A 6965-nucleotide genomic window follows, 5' to 3' on the forward strand; every position below is an offset into this window, starting at 1 on the left:
ACACGGCTTACTACCAGAGATGTAATCAACACCCGAGAAGCTGATGTCAGTAAGAAAAGCTGAATGCTGCAGGCCTCGTTTACATGACAAGGTTTTCAAGTGAAAGCGCAAAACGCAACTTTCGGGAAACTCTCAGTCTCTGTGTAGATGGCGAAAACGCTGCTACGCGCCTGCGCGCCACAGCTGGAGTAAACAGTCATTCTGCACATGCGCGAGTGTATGGACAATAACAACAAGAGTGTTATGACTCACAGTCCATATTCTCCTGGGACTTGGTGGCTTTATAGTTGAGATTCACATGTAACAGCAATCCAACTTCATCATCTGTCCATACCAATGTCCGTGTACTCACCATTGTTAATGTTGGAAACAAAAACGCGAAAACAACGCTTTTTCACCTGAAATATTGTCGCGTAAACGGGTCCTAAGAGAGATCCATAAAGAGAGCAGCACAGTAGTCTTTGGCATCTTCCTTTACTCCCCATGGTACATCTGTACACGTACATATCAGGATCATATTATTTATTAACAGATCTTGGAACTTCATTATGAATTTAGTGCCTGGAATATTATTCAGATCTCCCTCAAAATTAGATGACTTCTTCCTTTGCATGTTATCTGTTAGTCTGACAAAATCTGATCAAAACCCACCAACAGGTTTTTCAGATATCCTGTTGACAAATAAAGTAAATTACACTTCTGGTTTTGCTCCTGCAGAGACGGCACAGAGCAGATCAGTCCAGAATCCGACCAGCAGGCAAATCGTGCTGCTCTGTGTTGTTTCTTTTTAAGCAGGGGATGAAAGAAAGGCTAAATGAGGGATTGCATTCAGGTTACAAAATCCAGTGTAAAAGAGGCTGGACGTGAGTTCGTACCTGGTTACAGTTGCTATGCCGTGACTGATCTATCAGTAAGAAGTGATTCAAGGGTGCAAAGACATTCTCACAACGCAGATTAAATCCAGAGGTTAAGAGATTACTTCATGCAAAGGACATTTTGTAAATACACTTTCATTTTGCCCGGAATTTCCTGCCAGTAATTCTTTCATTATCACTGCAAACATGACACTTCACACCCCTCTGATGTTTTTCCTCGTTAAAAAAAAAAAAAAAAAGAAAGAGCGTAAAGAGTGTAACTTCATTTATTTGGAGGAAAAGTGAAAAAAGCAACACAGAATGCAACTTGACTTTATTCTCCTGCATGGAGAGACCAGCCCGCTCCTCTTTAACTGCAAAGTGTCAGACTTGCTATCAGTCCTCCGCAGAGTGTGAAGTATCCCAACTCTTTGATGTGTTAAATATGAAATCTGACCATAGAACAAAGCAGCTGTCAGCAACCCGCACGTGTCAGGAGCAATCCACGGCAATTATTATTGAGTTTCTGTCATGCATGCATCTGCTGCGCAGACACTGAGGTGTGTTACCGTATCGCAAGTGCTAACAAAGACTTCAGACAGTCTTCCAAAATAAACATCACATGCTTCAGTTGTCTTCATCAAAAGGCCGCTGATGATTGCGGGCAAACAACGGCCGAAATGCACTTTTTTTTTTTTTTGTCTGTCCGGGCTGCTGTGACAGGTAGAAAGAAAGAAAAAAAAGGTTAAATGATTTGCTGCAACACAATCGGAAGTGGCAGACTCCATGCAAGCGCCGTGACCTACAGAATATGACTTTCACTTTGTCAAAGGTTCTCCACATTAACAGCAACACAATCACTGGATCACAAATCACACAGTGTAAGTTACGAGAGTTGCATGCTGTGTCTCTCGTGACATTGAGGGGAGGGAGGCGGGAAGGTGCTCGCCGAGCGGGCGGCCATGCTGCGCTGCCCAAACAGAGCCTCTCCATCCCAGAGTGATGCAGCCTTCGCAGTGATCCCCGCTAGACACACGAGTGCTACTTGAATGTTAATGAGGGCTCCTTTAGACACGCATAAATTAAATGATTAGATGTCTGCAATCATGCAAGGTCCTTAGGTGTCCCCTATTTATGGCATTTGAAATGTAGCTGCCTTTATTTACGACTTGTCTCCCCCTGCACAGGCTTCGCCACCTGAGCAGCCCAACGCTTTCAAAAGACGAGTTTTTTAATGACCTGCAAATGAATCACTCTGGCAGAATCGTAAGAGAAGCAGAGACCCCCACCATCTCTCTTTTCTTTTTTTTTTTTTTTGAAAACAAAAAGGGAAATCATACCTTCCTCTGAAAACGCTTGCGAGGGATGCAATAAAACATATTTGTTTCTGAGATCCTGCCCGGTGAACAACACGCCGCCGAGCCTCAGAGGACGACGGATGCAGCCACCCAGCGACGAATCTTCCTCCGTCGTGGTTCACACGCTCTTCATTGTCGTTTTTCCACCCGCAACAACAGCTATTTTCATCTTCATGATTGCATTAATTACAGCATAACTCACGTCTCCTGGCTCCACTGGTGTTTTCCCTACAGAAAACAGCGTGTCAAAGCTCCAACAAAGGAAGGGAACAGTACATATACTCAGTTGGCACTTCATTAATCAACATAAGAAATCAGCGTGGCCTGACACTCATCTAGCCCGGTCTGGTGCTTGAAGTTGCATTGTGTTCTCTTCAAATGGTTCCCCATCTCATTCACACTGCAGCGATGTGAAGATTTTAATGAGATTTGGCCTAATACCCAAAGAGATGCACCCATATATATATATATAGCCAAACAGCTCAGTGTAAGGACATAAAGCCATGTGATGGACAGCCAGTAAGTGACTGCTTTGCTATTGAATCATCAAGGAACATTTTAAAGACTTCTCGGGGTCTGAGGAAGACCCCTTGGGCAGCAATAATGAGAGCCACCTAAGTTCCAGTTCTGCACTCTCAAGCTGAAACCATTTTTTTTGTGTGTGTTTTTGTGGCAAGAGGGAGAGAAAGCGAGAGAGGGAGAGAGAAATTTCTCTTAAGATTCTTGCTTTTTTTTTTTCTTCTTCTTCTTCTTTTTTCTCCCCTCTATTTATTAGAATAATGAATTTCCGACTGCAGTGCCAGTTCCACTGAGCCTGCTTCTCGGCCTAATTCTCTGTAACATTTCCTCATTGCCGCTGGGGAACATTATATGAAGGCAGGGCTTACAATACCATCAATATGCCCAAGACGACAATCGGACGTCTCATAGATATTAATGGAAGTGCAAATTAAATCAAAGTTGGAGTGCAGCTATCGGGGCTATGATCAATGCCTTTTGCACAGTCAGATTTAATATGGGGTTTGTAATTTGAGTATCCAAACAAAATGTGCATCTTAATGGGAAAGATGAAAGTAATCCCACATGGGGAGGAAATAATACATTAGCTGCATTGTAATTAGAGAACTCGGAGTGCAATGTTTCCCCAGCTCGGTATTAATGTTGAATAAAAGCCTGATATATTTACGATGTGGAGACAGGATGTGGACATTTGGATTGTTTTTAGACACCTCTTGAGATGTCATTGGAGGCTTCTCTTTAAAAAAAAAAAAAAAGAAAAACCCCAAAAACCTGTGTAATTATGTTGGGTAAATGTGTTAATACCAGATCCAATAAGGAAAGGAATAAAAAATATGGTGCTACTCGAGAACTGTTAACAAATCTTGATGCAAGTCATGGTAAATAACGAGGCAAAAACACAACAGGTACGCTTTTGATCCGACTGCAAGAAAATATATGTATGAAACACCATTTCGGTAAACGCTTCTTAAGAAATCCTGATCGTGCATCTCACACCCGCTCAAATGAAATACGATATAATAATGCTGCGCACTTTCATTTATTGGCAATCCTTCCGAGAACGCAGCGCAGCCAGTTAAAGTGACCCCATGTGTAGTCGGCAGGTAGCACGCAGAGAGCAAACAGCAAAACAGCTTTTCAATGAATAACACATGAGCCGACAATGATCCAGTGCCTTCAGCGAGTCAAGTGCAACACACACACACACACACACACACACACACACACACACACACACACACACACACACACACACACACACACACACACACACACACACACACACACACACACACACACACACACAGGCAATCACAGGAGAACACAAAGGGCTAATCAAACTTGATGCAACCCCTCGTGATCCAAATGAAACAGCCCTTAACAGTCGCCGTTGTGCTGGAAAGTTAACTTAATTAAACAGATATAAGCTTTGAATTTGTTTGTTCATGAATAGATTGTCGCAGTTTGAGAGACGCATCGGTGCTTTGCTGACAGGTGTGAGGGCAATGAGTGTATGCTAAACATGAGTCTGGCTCAGGTGGCATGTTCTCTTACTGGGTCTTAAGGTGGGGGGGGGGGGGGGGGGGGGGGGTCGCATTTTAGGCCCCGTTCATAAGACAACGGTGCTCGGAGTCACTGAAAACACAACTCTTTGAAAACAGCTATAAAGGTGCACTTTTTGGAAAACGCTCCGTTCCCATGTACATGGAATAAAAACGACACAGTGAAAACAAAGAAAGCAGAACTTTTCTGAAATGCGCATGCGCCGCATTAAGCAGTTCTTCTGCGCATGCGCGGGTAGATAGACAATAACAATGTTTGCCTCCAGAGTGACATGACTCCTCATCCATATTCTCCTGGCACTTGGTAGTTTTATAGTTGACAGTCCCACGGAGTAGCAATCAAACGTTGTCGTCTGTCCATTTAAATTTTCATGTACTCGCCATTGTTAATGATTATAGAGTGTTGTTGTCTGCGCTTGTGTGTGTGTGGTTTCATTACAAAAACAAACAGCATCCACTAGTGGCCCTACAGAAAAACTACAGTTCTCAGCGTTTCTGCCATTTCCATGTACACGGATATCGTTTTCAAAAAGTTGCTAGTGGTCTATATACAAATTATTTCTGAAACAAAAACGCAACACGTTTCCACTTGAAACTTTGTCATGTAAACGGGTCTGCAACTGTTCTAATTCTAATGCTTTTTGAACCATATTTTAAGATTTTAATAGAAATGAAACCTACAATGTTCTCATTCTGTCTTTCTATCAGGATGGATAGAATCCAGCTGTAAAATCATCAGCCAGACCCCCACATTTCTCCTATTGTTACTCCAAATTTGAAGGTTCACTGCTTGCTGAATTTCAGAAAATGTTCACAAATTCTGTAGCTACACAAACAAATGACGACACTCAAAGTAAAATTGGTTTCAGTATTGTGATTGTGAATATGTTGTAAACAACTTTTAAATATGGTGAATTATCAATGTGAAAGTGTTATTATACAGATAGAGCAGGTGAATATTAACATTTATCAGATGAATAACACAAAAAATAGACTTTAGATTTTTCTTTTAGCCCTAATCTTTTATTATTGATTAAATATTATCTTAATGAGGTATTTGAATAAAGTAAAAGAAGAAGCTTTTAGAAAATACTTACTTTCATCAGAGCTTTGTTTACAGTTCATATACAGAAGGACTAGAACCCGAATGCATAATGAAAAAATACAAAAATGAATAGCTAGTACTGTGATTAATGTTGTGAAGTTCAATGATATCAAATCAAGTGACGGAGTCAAAGGTTCCATCTTTCCTTCAGAAATAAATCGGAATAGAGAAATAAAGCTTCATCTCTCAATGTTTAGTAAATATGCTTCGCTACATTCCTGATGAGGATTTTCCATAAATGTGTCATTGGTGACAGAGCAAGTTTAGTTCTATTTTAAGAAAACAAATGTAAAACAATGACCGCAAGTTGTGGTTTTCGAGGCTAACTTTGGCTAACTATTAGCATGGCAAAAAGGCGGGAAACCATTCAGTCTATTCAGTTTCTTCTCACAGCCATTTGTAGTTTATCACATTACTTGACAGAACAAGGTTTTGGGAGATTTTCCATCATGTAATTAGTCAAATTAAGCCGTCTTGGCTCATCCACCTTGAAGTTCACCACCAATCACAACCCAAGATAAATGTTGACGTTTTCTTTTTGCTGTTGCACAGTCTCACCTCTGACGATGGCGTCAGGGGGCTCAACTCAATTTATAAAGGGGGCAACATTTCATCTTTCAACACTCCACTGAGTGGGAGCGTAACAGGACGCCATAATCCATCAATAAAAGTGTATTGATATTGTCAAATGTTAATATGTCATCCATAAACCCCGGGGTCCTCTCTGCAACACGTCCTGCGCGGTGCTGTTGTTCAGCATCGACCCGGGTCCCCCTCTGAACGCCCGCCACTGTAAAACGTTGCATGCCGTGACAGAGCGGAGCATTAATCAAAGCTGGTTTGAAGTGTGAGGCTGCGAGTGGCTTTCTTTTTTTTTTTCTTTTCCTGCTGGAGAACTGTTTAGCACAACAGCGCGACGCTACAACAGGGTCCCACTCTTCGGTGTAATGGTACCAAAAGGAGGTCATAAATAATGGATTCAAGATCACCTCATGAAGCAGGGACCGTGTGTGTGTGTGTGTGTGTGTGTGTGTGTGTGTGTGTGTGTGTGTGTGTGTTTCCCTGGCTCAAATTATGGATTTGGCTCTTTTGAGCAGCAATTGTGAAGGAAAACAAGGCCTCTCGGAGAGGGCTTCAGAGGAGAGTAATGTGGTGCAAAACAACAGTTTAGACACAAAATGATGCCTGAAAAAAAAGAACTTGAAGTAGAAAAAAAAAAATGCAACTATTCTGAGTCCTTTCTAGTGGGACATAAGCAAGATAGTGTCTCCTCTAAGTGTCAAAATTCACCACTTACATCTGCATAAAATAAATATGGATATCAAATGAAAGCCTGTTTACAAGCTATGCAAATTTATGTTAATAAAATTACAATTCTGTGTCCATGAACTTTATTTATTCACATCGCAGCTCAGGAACTGGACATAATTACATTTTAATGCATCTGAAATGTAACTGTCCACTATCAAGCCCCGATTAATTGAAAATATATTTATTCAGCTCTCCCTCTGCTCTCGTGCCGAGTTGTTTGCACACTACAATTGAAGAGGTGTTCTTACATCCTGAG

This window comes from Lipophrys pholis (assembly GCF_963383615.2).
Source record: "Lipophrys pholis genome assembly, chromosome: 4".
NCBI lineage: Eukaryota > Metazoa > Chordata > Actinopteri > Blenniiformes > Blenniidae > Lipophrys > Lipophrys pholis.